At 46.6% G+C, this 19016-nt stretch overlaps 1 protein-coding gene across 1 annotated transcript in view; it reads right to left on the reverse strand.

Annotated features, from left to right (window-relative positions):
• The window catches only part of RNF152 (ring finger protein 152), a 41253-nt gene extending 22655 nt beyond the window's left edge, over positions 1 to 18598 (reverse strand). The window contains exon 1 of the mRNA XM_065752385.1: positions 18508 to 18598. The gene's annotated coding sequence lies outside the window, so the exon portion shown is untranslated. The remainder of the gene's footprint in view (positions 1 to 18507) is intronic.
• Between the last annotated feature and the right edge of the window lie 418 nt (positions 18599 to 19016).

A 19016-nucleotide genomic window follows, 5' to 3' on the forward strand; every position in this document is an offset into this window, starting at 1 on the left:
TCCATCCTTTGTCATACAGCTCTTCCAATTTTTAATCTAAAAGAGCACTACTATGCAGGACTGAATTGTTAAATCCTCATTCATCAAAACCACCTAACAACTTTAGTTAGGTTATACCAGTGTGACCGAAAGACCTTGATCTACATTATTCTACAGTCCCAGTGCCTTAGCCTGAAGTGAAACAGAACTAAAGGGACTCATGGCTTCTGCATGCTGCAAGCAACCAATCTCACTGCTAAAATCTCTCATCGTGGAATTGGAATATAAATGGGTCAGGGCTTAAGAAGGAAACTAGGGCCAAAACACAGAATCTCGTTAAACCTGTGGAGAAGTGGTCCCTTTCATCATCTCTAGATCCCATTACAACTTACTGCAATGAAAGAAAAGTTCAGAGAATTACTAGCAAACTAGCTTGGATAAACCCCATTATTTCAAAATAGTTAAATAGAGTATTGATACTGCTGACTGCCTGCTCTCTTCAGTGGTCATCTCTCCTTACTCAGGAAAAAAGAAATACACTGAGCTTCAGTACAGCTGAAGGAGCAACTCGTGTCTAGCATAGGTTTGCCATAAGACTAGCTCACCCTCATAAGGGGCTGGTTCCTAAACTGCAGCCATCTCTCCAAGAGGTAGCCAGTACTCAACCATCCTCATGGAAGAACCTCAGGCAAGAAAAAGAAAGAAAAACCCACATATGAATCAGCACCTTTACATACAGTCTTAACAGCAGTGATCTCCTATCCAGTGGCTGCCTCAACAGGATGTGGGGAAGGTAACCTAGACAGTAAATCTGCTGCCTGCAAGCTTAAGTTCTCCACAATGATTACACCATCATCAGTTAAAAAATAAAAATAGGGAGCACTACTTAAGAAAACGTTTAAAGATACTTAGCTGCAATACTGGGTCTGCGAGCTGTAACTTAGAAAGCATTTCTAATGGGAGCTACACACTGGGCAGAAGCATCTGAAGTATTAATACAGCTGTTACTGGGTGTCTCAGCTTTACCTGCACCAGGAAAATCTAAGCTGGCCTAAATTCAGCATCAAGTATTTGTTCTCTCCAAGTTAATCTCTGTGCAACAGGGTGAGGACCTCCCCAAGCCAAGTGCTACAGGCAGATTCACTAAGCCTAGATAAGAACCTGTGTTCTTCTATACTCATTGCAGAAGGAAACTTTCATTCACTAAGCATCAAACTGAAAAAATAATAATATTCTTATCCCTTCTCCCAGATGAATATTTTAAGTACCAGCAATTTCAGCAGCTCAGCAGAGCTCTGCCAATGCCTCCTGCTGAACCCATTCTACTTTGAAGTGCATAATTCAATATTCAGGTCAGAAAGGAAAAGCAAGTATGAGGGGATGAGAAAGACCTGGGTTCCTGTCCCTGCTCCGATGAATGTTTAATTATTTTTATTAAAAATTCATTTGGAGAAGGGCTAGAATCCAGGCAGTCTAACAGCTCTACCTACAAAAAGATCCACGACCAAGTGCCACCAGAGGTAGGAGCACATCCCTATTGTCCTTTTGGGTGAGCACCACACCTCACACAGAGTGCAACCACTAGGCTCCTCCCCTGCTTGCATCTGAGAAGGCACCTAACTCCAAAAGAGAATAAAGCATTTTAGCATCACTGCCTGCAACAGAAAGAGGGCTGCTGACTTAAAAGAGATACTCCTGACTCTTCCTTGTTGAAGCCAGCTCACATTGCTCCCTATCTGGGATGCTGGCTTTTTCAAATCCCACTCCTGGGGCTCCTTTCTACTGACACCGCACCAGCAACAAACATAATTATCCGCATCCTAAGGCTAAGGTATCTTGATGCTGCTACATTTATGGTCTTTTGTGTATCTTCTCTGTCAAGAATGTTCTTGAGTTATTTGTTAATTTCCGTGCAATTTGTGTTACAAATGACAATCAACCCACCACAGCATCATCATGAGCACCAAGTACTTCAGGCTACTGTCTACTGTTCCCAGTCAGCTGAAAAAAGTCAAGAGAGTGCAGGGACCCAAATCCTTAAATAGTCTGAAGAGCCAGCAAGTGTACAGAAGAAAATTTAGCTATTCAAACGTATTTCAAAATTAGAAGGAAAAAAAAATTCAATTATCTGTAGCAGATGACACACATGAGCATCCAGCCAGCCTGGGGCAAGGCAAAAGGAGGGAAAGAAAGGGGAACTCTGGTGCTGCTGCTGCAGTCTCTGAGGGTAAAGAGTCTGCCCTAGGGATGGCCACCTAATCCTGGGTTATGGCTCATAAAAGCCACATGCGTGCAGTTGAGGCCATCTTATCCACAAACACCTGTCTGTCTTGCACGTGAACAGAACTACAACTTTTTTTTTTCAAAACAAGTTGCTGAGTTTTTCTGTTTTTGTTGCTGTTTTTTTTTAATCGTTTGTTGTTCAGTTACTGACACCAGCATTGCCTTCAGCAAAAGCAGCATGCAAAGACAACTTCCCAGACTTCCTATGTGACATGAGAGTAAACAGGAGGGGCATTTCCATTACTTTCTAGAAGAAGATGAGCTCCCACTGAATACCTGATTCAGACTCTAAGCAATTTTCACCAATCACTTGAAAGTTAAATAATTATCCTGTTTAAAGAAACCAAGCAATTATATTTCCACACTCCCCCCCAGCAACTACTGCTGTTGTGACAATATTCATCTTGTCCATGATGACTATTATCTGCTGTATAAATATTGATGATCTGAGTAATTGCTGCTCTGTACATATGCTTCTCACAGATATAAATTTCTTCTCCTGAAGTAGGCTGCTGACAAAGTGTTTTCCTTCTTTTGCATGGCAATGAAACATTACTGGAGGTGCCACTGAGAGTTGTTAGATCTGGGAAAAAAAAAAGAAAAAGAAAGAGGAGGAAAAGAAAGAGGAAGAAAAGGAAAAAGCAGTGAGTGTCAGCAGCCTTAGGAGCAGAGGCAGAAAAGCTGGACTGGAACACAGTTCTCATAAACTGGGATTGTTCAGCCTGGAGAAGAGAAGGCTCAAGGGAGACCTTATCACTCTCTACAAGGACTTGAAAGGACTTTGTAGCAAGGTAGGGGTTGGCCCCTTCTGCCAAGGAACAGCAACAGGACAAGAGGCAATGGCTTTAAGTTGTAACAGGGGAGGGTCATGTTGAATATGAAAAAAAATGTCTTCTCAGAAAGTGGTGAGGTATTGGCATAGGGTGCCCAAGGTGGAGTCACAGTCCCTGGAGGTGTCCAAGAAGCATGCAGATGTGACACTGAAGGACAAAGATACTGGACGTGGTTGATAGTTGGACTAGAAGACCTTAGTGGTGTTTCCAGTCTTAAGGATTCTACAGTTCTTTGAAATGGTGTTTGCCTGGATTGCTAGAACTGAACAGTCCCAGAGAGTAACAAGTTAGCTACAGAAGCATTCAGGTAGTTTAAGTTTAGCTTAGGCTGTGCCAACACGAGACACTGCTCAAAGGGGAAGAGTTATGCTGGCCTCTAGACTGGATGGCTGTTTACTGGGAAACAGTGCTGAGCAGGGCATGGAGTCTTCTAAGCGTGTTGCATGTGACACTTATGTTGTACCCATCCAGCAGCTCACTGATGATGGCAGTACTTTTCTCAGTTAAGAGAGAACAAGCCAGTCGTGCATTGGACAATGAATGCCAGACTGAACACTGTGCTGGGGCAAACAGAGTTACCAATGCCACCTCCGAACCCATGCCTGCAGATGCCATCACATCAAATGAGTACAAATCGCTCCTGAGGAATCAAACCCCTCTCCAAGGATACTGCAGGCATGCAACATATTGGGTTAAACTCTTCTTGCTGGTTAAATGTGTTTGTCAAGCAGACACTGTGCCCAGTCAGGGAGCCCTGCATCTTCCCATAGCCAGCCAAAAACAGACACCCCACTGCATGTGCTTGCCCTGCCTTACGGCCTGGCAGGGCAAAGGCCTGGTTGGTTTAGATGGGGCTGCAGCCCAGCCCTCCACAGGCACAAAGGCTCACACCTCAGGACTTGAGTTTTGCCCCTGAACTTTAAACAGCCAGCAGCATAGGGGGGACTAAGGCTTTTCTTAGTGGGCACTGACTTTCAAAGTTATAAAATTGAGAGTCTGAACCTTAAGAGAATTATTCTTCTGGAATTACTGTTCAAGAGGCAATACTCACACCATGTTTCCTTGTAGTGCTACTCCAAGGTCTCCACACATCCTTTATACAGTAGCTGGAAACTAACACCAGGCAAAGATGTTTAAAAAATAAGAGCTCTTTTTCTAACTTACACCTGCTGTAGAAATTAAGGACTGTGAGGTGAAGATTAGGGATGGTGCAGCAGGCTGCAGAAAGCAACCCAAGAAAAAACATTGGGCTCCCTAGAGGAGCTGGGGGCCAGGGCAGGAACAAGAGGAAACAGGGTGGATGGGGACAGGGAAAAGCAGGAAGCCAGGGTGAACTCAGATAACGTATGAGCAGAGTTTGGTGTGCCTGAAGGTGGAGAAGGAGGAACTGGAAGTTTGTAACGAGACAAAGAAATAGTCTGGAAGCCTTACTTTCTTTGCTGCCCTGTTCAATTACATAAGAAGCCATTATAAGTAATCGTAGCTGCCACTTACTTATATATACATATATTACGTGCAGATGAACAGATTCAGTTCAAATATTTACTAACACTGACACAACTTATCTTCTCCCTGTGACATCAAGTGTTAAGCCATGCAATTGCTCAATGCAATAATTCCCCTTCTCCTTTCTGCAGCTTCTTTGATCCCCTTTCCACCGTAATTTAAACAGTGCTATGGGGATTAATGTGTTACAATCTTTAATGACAACTGCTGTACATCTTGAAGGGAAGTTGCTTCCAGCAGGAAATTAAAGGTTGAACTCCTACCAATAACCCTGGGCATGCTTAACTAATGCTAAGCCACATAACATAACCTAATTAGTACAACAGGTCCTTTAAAAGAAATCCACGTGACCTCACTGTCAGTTTTTATACTGAGTCATTTTGGAAACCAGTTGAAACAGAGCCCTGCATAATTCCCTATCAACAGTGCACTGCGCTGCCTGAACAGAACAGGCCCTAGCTACAGCAACCAGGTAGCCTCCACCCTCTCTGCTCTATTTTCCCCCTTCTGTTTTTACAAGGCACAATCTGGTGGCCTCCAGCAAATACTCAGCCCTACCTAAGCACCTTCCTAAAGTTAACATTTCCCAGGCCTGCTTTGCCTGAGTACAGATCAGCACTGCATAACCTACATGCTCACAGAATGCTCTACTGCTAATGTAAATTATTTTGCATGCAAACACAAAAAGTAGGTGGGCCAAGCAATTGTCCCATTCAATAGCACTCAGTATACTTGTAAAAACTTGTGAGTACCATTTGAATGCAATAAGCCCACAACTTGGGAAGTCCTGTTAGAACACCTTTAAGAACATGATTCAAATTTTAAGTGCTCACTTTTCTGAGTCATTAAAAAGTAACATCAAATTTCCATTAAATAATGTTCTATCACCGAGGTAGTTATTAATCCCAGGTTTTGTTCTAAAATCTCCATGACTTAATTTTTCAATGACTATCGCTGTCCAACATACCTTCACCTTCCAGCCAATCTGGAAGGGGAAGAAACACAACCTCAGAACACCACAGCCATATCACCAAGTGTCCTTAGAGAGGAATCAGTCATACTTGCAAAACTGCAGCTTTACCAGCTCACTGTGTTTTCATTGAGAGAGCGGCTAATTTCACCACATCTGTGCCAAAATTGCTATGTCCACAAAAAGAAATGCTTTGCTGGGTTCATATCCTGATAAAGTATCCCTCGTGGAGATGTGAAAATGCAATTTCACTGGAAAAATAAATGCAGCGGAGTTAATCATTTCTTGTACTTGCCACATGGCCATCTATTTTCATTGCTTCCAAACATCCACTGCACTCTCAGAGCTCACAAAGCTAACAATGTGTGGGCTGCAAGAGCAGGCTTATCTGGCTCTGGGAGGTGCAGGACACCTCTGGCCTCTCCCTCTGCCACAACCACACTATTCTGCACCAGCTTCTCACAGGAAGGGAATTTGCAGGAAGAGATTTTGCCAGTACCTGGAGTTCTGTGCTTCATAAGCTAGAAAATGCAGCCAAAAGACTGATGGAAGACATACTCACACTATCCTAATCAAATTTACTTACATGATGCACTCCTGAAACAAACTTGAAGAAACCTAATAAGCCGTTTAAGATACCAAGCAATATCCTGTAACCGCTAGTATTCCTACAAAGCGGTTTCATCTAGCTCTTTGGTCGCAAAAAAGCGCCAGCAATCTTACAACAGAAACTGAGGAAAAGGGGTAATTTACAAAACAAGTCATACAATACACTTCACAAGCATTTGTTTACTTATGTGTTTAGCACTTTTCTTTTACAAGGCATGAAGAACAGCAACTTGTATCTCTGCTCATTGTTTCCACAGCCCTCAGGTGGCACTTCCTTCTTCAGCTAATGCCTGGAAGACTCAGTTTTCACTTCAAGAATCTTCTTTCAAGATCCAGAGATCAGATGTTCAGAAAGAGGACGCACTAAAGGAGCAAAACAAGCAAAAATCCAAACTAATGGTTACCTGTTCTTCTCAGCCTCTTATTTATTTATTTCACTTCCCAGTGGCAAGAATAAAAAATAAAACGTTAATGATGTCACGGAGGCAGTTACTTAATGCACAGTCTGCCAACAGCTTTGCTTTTAAAAGTACCATTAAGGGTTCATTTTTTTTCCTCTTGGAAGAGATGTACTTAATACAGAAACTCAGCATTTCTGTCACGTTTGACACTACCGAAGCATTCGAGGTGGTTTCACCCACCTAGATGCCTGCATACATTTCTCTGCATCCTCTTTGTTGCATGAGCAAGACATGCAGAAATAAAACAGGATCTGCTTGTTACTGCACAGGATTGGATTTGTACAAGGGGGAAGTCACTGTATCGCAAGAGCATGGAGCATGTCACACCAGTGACTTCAGCCCCTGCAAGAGAAGTGTTGGCTTCTGCTCAGAGCTGTGCATCACAAATGAAACGGACGAGAGAAGCTCCTGAATTGTGACACCGGGACAGCAAAGCAGGAGGGAAGCCGCTCCAAGGCACTGAGCTAGGAGCTGCCCCCATCTCTGCTACTAACTGACATAACAAAAAGTCAGAGAACTAACAGAAGAAAAAAAAAAATCACTGGGCTATGCAAGGCTCTAGACTAGTTTTGAATCAACTGTAAACACTCTTGAGTTAGAAAAGGATATGGGCAAGGAAGTGGAGAACCAGTACCACCACTTATGTACCACCAGAACACAAAGCAGGAATAACCTGCAAAGCAGTACACTACCACAGTTGCTTCTAACATCATTTCATCATAGAACTAACTTTTCCTAAATCACTGGCATTTTTTGGGCTAAGCTCAAAACATTAATTTATTTTAGTTTCTCCTCCATAAATGTATGAGTGTACATAAGGATCTTTTTATTCAGCCTTTCACGTTTCTCACTTTGCCACTAAGAGAAACAGAAGAAACTGAGTGGGAAGAGAACAGACAAAGGCTCTTTTCACTTTTTGCTGTTAAAGGAAAGCATAGACAAAGTACATTTTAACAGAATCACAGAACCATAGGGACTGGAAGGGACTTCTAGAGATCACTGAGTCGAACTCCCCTGATGAAATTTCGGTGTAAGTTTTCTGGATTGGAAAAGGCCATTTGAAGTAATTCAGTCAGCTGAATGTGCAACAAATGAGAACAAACAGTGCTGGAGCATGGGGCTTGGCCCTTTGATTTCACCTGTAAAAATAAGAATATTGTTATACAAAGGAACTCATCAGTTCTGAATGGATGATTAGAGGGTAAGAGAAGTAGGTCCCTCTGCATCTTGCCTGCCATGCAGTACTACACCAATCAGCAGTGACAGCAGCACTCCAGAGCAGCCAAGCCCCTGGGAAGCTAAGTTACCTGCAACAGCTGCCTTTGTTTCCATTTGACAGCGCAACTAGCATTTTCCAGCTTCACTACCACTTAGGAAGGAAGACAATAAATGGGAGTATTAATGAAGGTTCAATCAGCAGATCTCATGAATTACACAAACACGTACACATCCCTTCTGTTTGATCCCAATTGTCCATGGGTCTCTAATGAGAACCATGAACAGAGTATACTGATCATCTCATCAGTGATGCAAATAACCATACTGGCCTTTCATCGAGTGTCTCCCAGGCTTACACTACATGCCCTCTGCCTGCACAGCCCCACATGCAGGAGCTGCCCCATCACTCAGATCCAGCCCCCTGTGATAATACTGTGCATCTTGTGCTCCAGCTGCAGCTGACAGCCTCATATTGGAGCCCAAGCCATCCCCCAGTTATCATAACACCTCATGAGCACCTCCCAGGCTTGTCTGTCCCAGTCTGAGCAAGGAGCTGCTGGATATGAGGAAGAGAAGGCATGAGGGCTACACTTGAACAAGCAACATGTAGCTGCGGTCACTGATGTCAACAGACCTGCCACGGTAGAACAAAGAAAACAGGCTCTCAAGGGCCTGCAAACAGCACAAATCCAGTTCATTTCAATTTGCTAAGGATAAAGGCTTGAGGAATTTAAACAGTCCAGACAGCAAGAGGAATGACTCGGTACCATGTCCTGCTGCCACGAGCCCTTCCCAGCGCAGCCCCAGCAGCAGCAGCTCCCCGCTTAGCTAAGTTGTTGGACATCAAATGCCACTATCAGCAAGTTTTTTCCATCTAAGCAGCAAGTGTTTGTATAACAGAAATCCCCCTATCAGCATTGCCAGCTGTGCCTGACATACAGCCACCATATGCAAGCACACCACAAAATCTTAACATCCACACGACCGCTTCGTGCCTGTGCTGACACCGGCGTTGAGAATGTCGGCCACTTGTCTCATAGCAAGCAGGCTCCTTGGTATGCCACGCTCCCTAATTACCTCAAAGCAACCTTCACTAGGGTGGGAAATGCAGCCAGAGGAATTCATCTCTAAACCTCACCACGTGAATCGCAGCTGCTGCCCTGGGAAGATCAGCAGGGGAAAGGAGGAGCTCACCACTGCTAAGCAGGCTCAGGACATCCTTCTATGGGGCAGAGGGATGCACAGGGCACAGAGCTTGAAAGCCAGCATACCAGGACACTCAGGCAGAACAGCCCCACCCTGAATTAATCACTTTTAGGAGTCCACTCAACGCCTGAGCACACCCCTTATACAACTTCACCTGAAGCCTATTGGAAAGCAGCTGAAAGACCAGGACTGAAATACCAAGACTAGGACTTAAGAGTCCATGCTCCTTCACAGAACCTTCTATAAAGGTGTCTCATTCTCAGCTTTTGACTTTTGAGAAAGCAGGAGGGGACAAGAGGAAAAAATGTTGATGCTTCCTCCTCTTAATTAAATTACCTACACACATACTTTTTCAAAATAAGTGCAATTAGGGCAAATTAGGGTTTAAGAAATTCAGCAGAGTTTTCAGTCCCAGAGGAAAGAAGTAGTAAAACTAAAGAAGTAGAAAACTAGTACCAAGCAAACAGTGTTTTTGTTAAAGCCTAAAGAAAATCAAAATTGGATGAAGAATGTTTTGGTCCAATTCTAGATGAAGCACATACCATCAAAATTCCTGTCCGTGAGAAAACCTCACATGGCACAGAAACACCTGGACTGTGTTCTCAAGCCAGCATTCACCAGCAGTTAGCTATCTAGTGCCTCCAGTTCAGTAACATCCACTATGCCTAAAATTGTGATCTGTGCTTCTCACAGGTTGACACAGGGATTTCATCTTACTGCACCAGGAAAGAGGCAAGGCAGCACCCATGCCAGTGGCTGGCATGCAGCATGGAGGAAACTGGGACCCATGCTACCCATCTTCCCAGTGCAGTGACGGAGCAGTGGCACAGCTGCACAGAGAGGTGGTGGAGTCTCCTTCTCTGGAGACGTTCCAGACCCGCCTGGACGCCGACCTGTGCAACCTGGGCTAGGGAGCTGCTTTGGCAGGGGGTTGGACTCTAGAGTTAGAGGTCCCTTTCAACTCCTACAATTCTGAGTAATTTTGTGATTCTGTGATCTCCAAAGTCAACTGGTTCCAGCATACTGCTCCAATCAGCAGAGGTGCAAGGTGGAAATGCAAGCCCATCACCTGAGTTCCTCATGCAGGCCTGAGCATCTCACCACCACAGATAAAGTAGGAGCTGCTTCAGATAGCCTCCTTTTTCCTTCTCCTTTTTCAGATCTGACTGACTGTCTAGACATAGCACACTGCCATGCAATGCAACTGAAGACTGAGTGCCAGAGTGAAGAAAATAGACTGGCCCAGGCTTTTTTCTTTTTTTTCCTTTTCTTTTTGTTTTGAACAATATATTGCAGTCTACATGAACACTTCACAGAGAAGGAAAACAAAAAACAAAAAAGCTTGATCTGCCACGCACCTTAGAATCAGTCTGCTGAAAAAAATCCAGAATGTAATTAAAACATGGATTCCTTTTAAGTTTTACTTCCCTCTGCAATTTTATAATCGTCTCATCCATCAATTCTGAAAGAATATTAATACTGGCATCAGCTGGCTCTCCACCTCTTCTGCTGAGCCAGCACTCCCAAAGTCCTGTCCGTGCCTTTCAGCATCCAACCAACCACAGTCATTCTGAAGAAGAGGAGAGGGGGAGGCAGAGCTGGAGGTGGAGGGAGGCCAGCAAGGCACATCTAGCACGGGGCCACACCACAGGGCAGTGGCATATGTCCACATGGAGTTGTGTTGACTTGAGGTGCCCAGATTTGCCCTTATAAAAAAAACAAACACAAATTATCCAGAACAGAGCTGCAGCAGAGATCACCTGAAGCCAACACATGACCCTTACTCATACTCAAGCATATCACACACGCTTACAGCTGCCTTCCAGGCTGGAGGTGGCCAGGTCAGTGATGTGCCACCTTCTTCCAATACACAGAACCATTTCTGTCACCCTCTGAAAGAAGCATAGATCTTTTATTTTGACACAAGCCATTTTTTCCCCACTACCTTTCCCACACTCTTTAGACAACATCCTCAACACCCGAGAGCCTGCAGATCAGAGCCAAAAAGCAGCACTGTGTTCCTTTGAGTACCTTTTTCTTTTTCAAATAGTTAAAGATCAGTTCCAAAACACTCGGTTTTGTTCACACACAGTGATAGTGCCGGGAGAAATGGTTGATGCCAGTTTTTAGTATCTGGCTTATTAATTAATTAGTAGAGACATACAATCTGTCGAGCCATCCAGAACTTTTAAAGATGCTCTGTTCTGTCATTCTTTTATTATTCTAATTTGACATGTTTCTTATCTGGCATGAGTGTGATTAATACCACAAATGCCCAAGAACACAAGTCTGAGTTTAAAACCATTCTCATCCCATTTTGTATAACTGCAGGTCAGCCTAGCCATTCCAAGACCAGTCTCTGTTGGCAGCTGTTATTTTCTTTGCTGATATCCACTTTTCCTCATCTATTTTAATGAAACCAAAAAGCTCCAAGGGTGTGAAGAAAGCCAATTGTTACACTCCTTTCAGCATAATCAAAATTTCTGCATGTTCTTTTCTTACTGCAGGGTGAGGTTTATACCAAACATCCTTCCCCTCCTCTCCTCTGAACAAATCTCTAGGAACACGTTCACTGTAAATTGGTCACAATAATTTAAATACAGGCCAAAAAGCACCTAATTGCTGGATCAAGCTATGTGTTATCTTCAGGAAGTGACTGAGATGCACCAATCTGCTCTTCTGTTGAAGCCCAGCCTCTAGAACCTGCATCCACATACCCCCAGAAGACCAAAAATATTCTAAGTGGCCAGTCTTCCTCACTCTTCTGTGAACTAAAGTAATTTAAGCCTCACATTCAGATCCATAAAACAGTATATTTATCCAGGCTTAACAGTACAATAAGTTATGTGGGATCAAGTGAGGCTACATACAAAGAAACACCGAGAAACAAGCAGAGCACAGCATATTCTTTAGATCGAAAGCTGCATTATAGAGCTGGCCTAAAGCAGCCATTTATCCCACTTCCTGATCTCAGAGGATGTCCACAGCAAGAGCTGTAGACCAAAAACAAGGAAGATGAATCCCCCAAAAATACTTCATTGAAGGTTTTGGACTGGCATTTATCTACAATTTGAAAATGCAAGAACTCTAGATCTAAATTTCAATCCTAGGGCACACAACCCTGCTATGCTCTCTAGATCTGGGACCTCTGAAAAATTATACGTGGCACTGGCAGCACCAATGGAAGGGCATGGGCTACAGCTGTGGCACCAGCAAGCCAGGGGAGAGGCAGGAGTTGTAGACGGATAGGACCAAAAGGGAGGGAGGGAGTGAAAACCCAGGCAGGAGGAACATAGGCAAGTCAGAAGGAGCTGGGAAGCAGCAGAACTTCACCTTGTCCATCCTGAAATGGGATCTGAGACACTGAGCTTGCCCAGCACATCACCCCATTCTAGAAACCAGTACCATCTACAGCCAACTGGTGCAAGCTACTAGCTCATGGATTAGAAATTAATGCTGCAGCCCAAAGGTCTAAGCCCTGTGGATGACCCAGGGCACTGCAGATTCATGTGACAGGTCTATTATTTTTTTTTATCTCCCCCATTTCCCTTTGTCCAGCTAGCAAATTACATAAAACCTCAGAGCACTCTGAAATTAAGAGGTACCACAACAAGAACTGCCTCTACAACCTTCACTCAGCTCCCATAACACATCTCCACTGATGCTACCTCTAACTCTAAGCCAGCAGATCAGCTGTTGTAGGCAAAAATGATAGGTGCTGTGCAATAAAAGTGACTGCAGTCCCTCAGACCCTGCACAAGTCAGTGGAAGTAAGAAAGATCAGTGAACAAGGCATAGCAGGAAAAGAGAGACAACTTTATTTGCAAAGTTGGATGCACCACCTTGCAGCAGGACTTGCCTTTCTCTCATGTTCACTCTTTGCAAGACGCTCAGCAAGTCACTAAAAGCAGTTTTTCCCTTCTCTCTGCAAATCCAGTGCATCTAAGGCTGCCCTGCAAGAGTGCCAAGACTTCCAGCTCCAGTCAGCTGTCCCTGTGTTTCCAGCAGATGAACTGCTACATCATGGCAGGCACGCTGGGGTGACTGAAAAACAAGAACATCCCTCAGCATCATTTTTAGGCAGCCAAAAATTGAAAAAGTTTCAATCATTTGAGCTTTGCTTGCTCTTTGCCTCCATTCCTGAAACCGAACGCTGTGCCAGCATCTGAGATGTTGCAAGAGTGAGAGCTTCCCTGCCTGCGAAGCCCCCGGGAAGGAACTAACAGCACTGCTCAGCTCAAGGTTTGGGTGGGGTGTAAAACAAATATGTGGAGACGCATGCAGAAAGTAAACGGGGGAGAGAAAATGAATTATGCAGTAATTACCTATCCACTAAAAGAGGGACACTGTGAAAGGGAAAAAATGATGCAATTACAGAATTAAAGATTGTATCATAATGCAGATGCGAAGGGGAGCCATATGATGTTAGTTCTGGCACTTCCTTGCTTTTGTCCGCTGGATTTTGTAACCTCATTGTTCTCCTAATGTCATTATTTTGTAAGTAATTTGAATGCAACATAATTATGAGCTCGTATGTTTATATCTTTTCATCATTAATAACGTGTAGAACTACCGGCAGACTGCTCCCAGCATGATTGATGCCTCCAGCAGATGGCTATGAAGGATTCTTTTTCTTCCACCGCTATCAGAGGTAAAGAGCAGGGAGGAGAGGGGGAGATTTTACATTTGAACTTCAGTTTCAACGCACAAACATTTGGGGGCTTTGGGGTTGCTTCAGATGAGGAAACCAAGACCGATATCAATCAGTTGCTCTGAGATGAATCGTAACAGATCAGATTTGAAAAGCAGAAGCACAGAGCAGCTGATGTGTTTTGCCCAAGGTCAAGATGAAAATTCCCGAGGCCTGGATCCCAAATAACCCAGCTGACAGCTCCAAGCCTCTGAACCCCTCCCACACCAAAACTTGTTTAAGCATAATTACCACTGTTAACTGCAGGTCAGGGAAGAAGCCGATCACCTCTAGGCTGTGTTTGCTGGTGAATGCAGCCAAAGAGCAACTTCTAAGAGTGTAGAAAACACAGCTGCAAGCAAGCATTATGGTTGGACGTGCTCATCCTGGACGATAAGTCTTACATTGCTTGCTGTTGGTTTGGGTTTTTTTGTGTGTGTGTGTTTTATTTTATTTATTTTTTAAAGTAAATTACCCTGTGCACCTCGGACTTCAGGCTGCTTGCCAACACATTTCTCAGAGTTGGATGAGTCTGGCTCACCCTGCTTCACGAGGGACAGCAGCTGCAATAGCAACAACCCGACTTGCTTTATTTGCAGACTATATTAGCTGACGAGAGGCAGAGTGTCTGATGGCACACTGTGCAGGTTTTGTGCTTTTTTAAAAAAACACTATTTGTCTTTGTACGCTCCCATATGAAAACATCCCCCTCCTTTCTTTCTAGTATTTCTACCTTGTCTAGCAGGTGCTGGCAGCTACTGTCACAAGCTTCGCACACTGACTGCTGTTCCTAACAAAGAAAGCTTTACTGCTGCCCTTCCTTGCCCTCAGAGCCTAGGTAACCTGGAGCTACCAGGTGCCATGGTTCAGACAGAGCCTGCAGCATCCCTCCTCAGCTCCAGGCATAAAACTTAACAGAGAAAGAACCAGCCCATCACTAAGTGCATACACCAAACTTGAAACAGCCACTGCTGCTTAACACAGCAGGCAGGGATGTGGCAGCAGCAATGCTTCACCAAGGGCTCCTGTCCCAGGGCTTCTCACACTGAAGCTCTAAGCCCAGCAGCCTAAGAGGAGGGACCTGCATACACCTGCTGTGAGCCCCAGGGCTTGTTGGTATCTGTCTCGGGTGTCTGCAGTGTCACCTCATTAGCTATTGCCACTGCTGTGCCGGGGGAAGGACAGAAGGACCTGCAGCCCTCCTGCACAATCCAGTGCTCTGTGCCCTCTGTAACCCACAACAGGGTTCCAGCTACTCCTTCTCCCTCCACCTCACTTGGACAGCTGCTTCTAATCTTAGTGGCCATTAGATATCTAAGCCCTCTAAGGTGATGCTTACGGTCCTGACATCTAAGATGGACGCTAGAAGTCTCTGAAGGGCCACTCTGACAATGGGTATGAAACAGGACACACTGTCAGAAGGAGGGGGCTGCAAGGGAATTAAGACTGCATCCATTCACTGAACCTATTCTGGGAGAAACACACAGCACTGAGTGTTGTCTTCAGGACAATCGAATCACCACTGAACTCAACAGAGTGATGCCTGCGAGCACCCAGGTAATTGCAATGCTATTGCACACCTCTGCCAAAGTCCTCCTCGCTTGCTCCACTCAGCCCAAGGAGCACTGGAGGTCACACAGTGGGCTCCTAGCCACGGCCAGCAACCTGCTGTCCCTCCCAGGCCTCAAGCAGCTCTCACTTTACGAGCCAAAGGGCAGCCATGCTGAGAGGAAATGCAACCAGCAGGCCCAGCCTGCTCGAGGTACATGTCCTCTGCCCCTCTGTCCTCCCACAGCACTACTTCACACCAGCCCCTGCCATGGGGACCACGCACATCCCACGACACGACCAAGGCTACAAAGGTGCTGGTGTTTGACCACTACACTACAAGGGCAGAATAGGGAGCAGCTAAACCTCATCTCCCTCCTGCCAAACACAGCACTGCTTCAAGGACTTCCTATCTATCCAGCCTCTAATCCTAACAAGTAGGAGATCAGAGATCTTCAGGACTGCCAGCTGAAAGACTGTTACCCAAAGGCGGGCGTGGAAGCTGCAGGGGCTCCTCACTCATTGGGATTGCTGCCAGGGAGGTAGTGCCATCTCAAACCCCTGCTCATCAACTGGGACATCCAGGTCAGGCAGCAAGCCACATCACAGCCCACATGTTGGTGACCTACACCAAGCCAGTGCCTGTAAGACAGGGGTAACACTGCTGTGGGCAGAAAAGCAGCTGCCTCAAGAGGGGTCAAAAGCCTAATGAGCTCAGGAGACTCTGGGAAGGTGGGAGGGCTGCCCCTGGCGCCTCTTGCAGATGGATAGGCCAGAGCCATACCACTCCCTACTGCTTACTTCTCTGTTCCCTTCCTTTTCAAGGCCCAGAAGCAGCAAAGCTATTTGTGGAGAAAACTGCTGCATGGCAAGCAGGCAGTTCTGGGCTGACCCAAAACAGCTGCGGAATTTCTCCAGAAGCTTTGCATGCTCTGAATGAGGAAAATCCACCTTCCAGCCCACTCACCGGACACAGGCAAAGCCTAAGAACAGGACAGAATTTAAGGCATGCCAGGACCTCAGGCTCCAGGAATGCACTGTCCACATTCTCCACCAAAGCACAGAATACTCGTGGCCCAAATCTACCATCTTTTATTCAGAGCGTACATCATTTACACAGCTGAACAACCACACTCAAGCCAGGGAAATTACTTGCCTGAGTAACTGCTGTTTAATGCAAGGAAGGGCTGTGGGACTGGCTGACAAATAAGTACAGATATACAGAATATAAGAACAATAAAAGGCCAGAGCCCTTGGCCAGACCCTAAAGTCGATGCTGTGTGCAAAAATACAAATCACTGGGTCTTTGGTAGAGTCACACCAACCGATCAGCTACATCACATGTATCACTGTAGAGATGTATCCTCCAGGCACGATCTCCTGATTGGGGTCATGATCTGAAAAATATTTCAGTGACTTAGAAAACTTAATTCTGCCTGAAATCCTTCAGAGAACTCCAGAGAAGCAGTACTGCTCCTTCTTTGTATGCACTGGTCCCAAGTGAGCTCAGCTCCTCCATTCCAAACCCAGCCATGATATGGCATCCATTCTAAGCACTATGGAAGCATGAGAGATGCACAGCTCACGCTCTGGGAGGTTTAAGGAAGGCAGCCCTTAGTGTAATGTCCCTGCATGTAAGCTTTCTTGAGCACATTGCTCTTCAATTTCACCAGGACAATATGTATGATGAGTTAAAACTGCGCAGAAGCCTACGTTGGGCTGTGACTGATGGAGTTCCTGCTCCGCTCCATCAAGGGGTCAATGCAAGAACCCTGAATGGAGCCAGAAAGAGGCACTAGAAAAACACACAGGGATTCTGGCAGAGCTGGAGACCCACTGAGTCGAATGGGGAACAGTGCCCAGAAGCCTCTACCTGCCAGTTCCCTTCACACTCTGCTATGCCGGAGCCTATCTGGATGAGCGGCTCCTTCCAACTGCTTCATTTGCATGTATAATTTAAACACATCATATTAAGGCAGAAATAACATCCTGCTGGCGTTTCTAATCTGGGTGTTCAACATCACCAGCCACCGCTTCCAAGGAGACTCTGCAACACGTATAAAACTTGAACCAGGTGCTGCCCCAACAACTTCTCTCCCCCCAGTCAAGCAACAGCAAACGAACACCTTTCCCATTTGTCTCTGCATACCTGGCAAGCCACGCAAAGTCTCCAGTACACACAACAGGCTTAAACCAGAGATGAGAGCCTTTGGGCCATGTCACCAACATGTGCACGCAGGGAATTACATGCCCTGGTGATACACCAGGGCCCCTGGCAGCAACGGCCCCAAGTCATCCTGACCCCATACGCCTCGGCCACAGTTGCTGCTACGTTTCACGAGGAGCTCAAACCCAATCCCATTACACAGTTCAGAACAGCGTTTCCAGCTGAAGGCTTTGTTTCTAAATCACTGTTACCATTGTGCTGCGAGTTCTGTGCTAGCTCAGACGCAGCAGGCATTTCAGGAGGGCTGCAACCTCCGCCTGGATGCAGGGGTCTATGAGCAAGACCTTGGTGACATCGTAAGGCAGAAGGTTACAGGCGTTTTCCAACAGCCTCAGGCAGACCCAGAACCTGAGTCAGATGAAAGGATATCTGAAAGATGGCTTTAAAATAGTAGTAATAATAATAATAGTAATAAAAATAATAATAATAATAAATTAAAAAAGGTCAAGGGTCGTATCTGCGAGGGGGAAAAGAGTTTCAATGAGAAAATAAGAACGGAAGAATTACAGTGTTCGCAGCTGCATCAATAGGACCTTATGAGAAGCCTGTTCGCTTTGTTCTCCTTTTTTTAATACATATACCTATACGACAGAAACACACGCCCTGCTGCCTCCCCGGCGGACGACCTGAGGCATTCCTCCGCTTCAGAAGCTTCCCAAGAAAGTCTCCGCAGCCCGAGACGGCGTGTCGGGGCACAGCCCTTTGGATGCGGGGCTCGGGGAACCGCTCGGGCGATGCGCGGCGCCACCTGAGCCGGGAGGCGGCATCTCCGCCCGCACCCAACTCCGCGCCGACCCCGCGCTAAGCGCCAGACCCGAGCGACCGCTCGTCCTCCCCGCCAACTGCGGGAAGGGAAAAATAAAAAAAGAAAGAAAAAAAGCCATAGACCCCACAACGATAACCAAAAAGTCCGCAAGTTCCCCGCTAGCGAGGCGCAAGGACGAGCCCGCCCCGCCGCCCCCGAGCCCGGCTATTACCTGCGCCGCTACCGCCGCCGCCTCCCTCCCCGCAGCCCGCGGCTCGCACCGGGAGGCCCCGCCGCTCCGTCCTGCCGCCGGCGGAGCCGGGCGCGGCGGCCGCTTACGAAACGCGCGGCTGGCTCCGGCCGGGGCGGAGGAGCGGCGGGCGGGAGGTGTGGCGGGGGCGACGCGCCCACCCTGCCCCGCCCCGGCTCCCCCCCTTCCCCCTTCTCCGGCCGCCTCCTCCTCACCCCCTGCGGCGGCACCGCGGCATCCGTCGCGCCTCGCGCTCCGCTCCCTCGCGAGCGCTGACCTTGCCGACGGCCGTCCCGCGCCCGCCGCAGCCGGAGCCCTCGCCCCGGCAGCCAGCGCCGCCCCATGGCCCCCGCCCCGCCGGCTGCGGGGCCGAGGCGGGGCTCGGGCGGCGGGGGGCGGCCCGAGGGGGCGTGGGGGGCTCGCACGTGGGGCAGGAGGGCAGATGGCAGGAGCGACGGACCTCGTACCGCTCGTGGTGTTGTTCTGGGCAA

This window comes from Cyrtonyx montezumae, unplaced genomic scaffold, assembly GCF_038088225.1.
Source record: "Cyrtonyx montezumae isolate F1298 unplaced genomic scaffold, pur_monq_1.0 scaffold_8, whole genome shotgun sequence".
NCBI classification, from domain to species: Eukaryota; Metazoa; Chordata; class Aves; order Galliformes; family Odontophoridae; genus Cyrtonyx; species Cyrtonyx montezumae.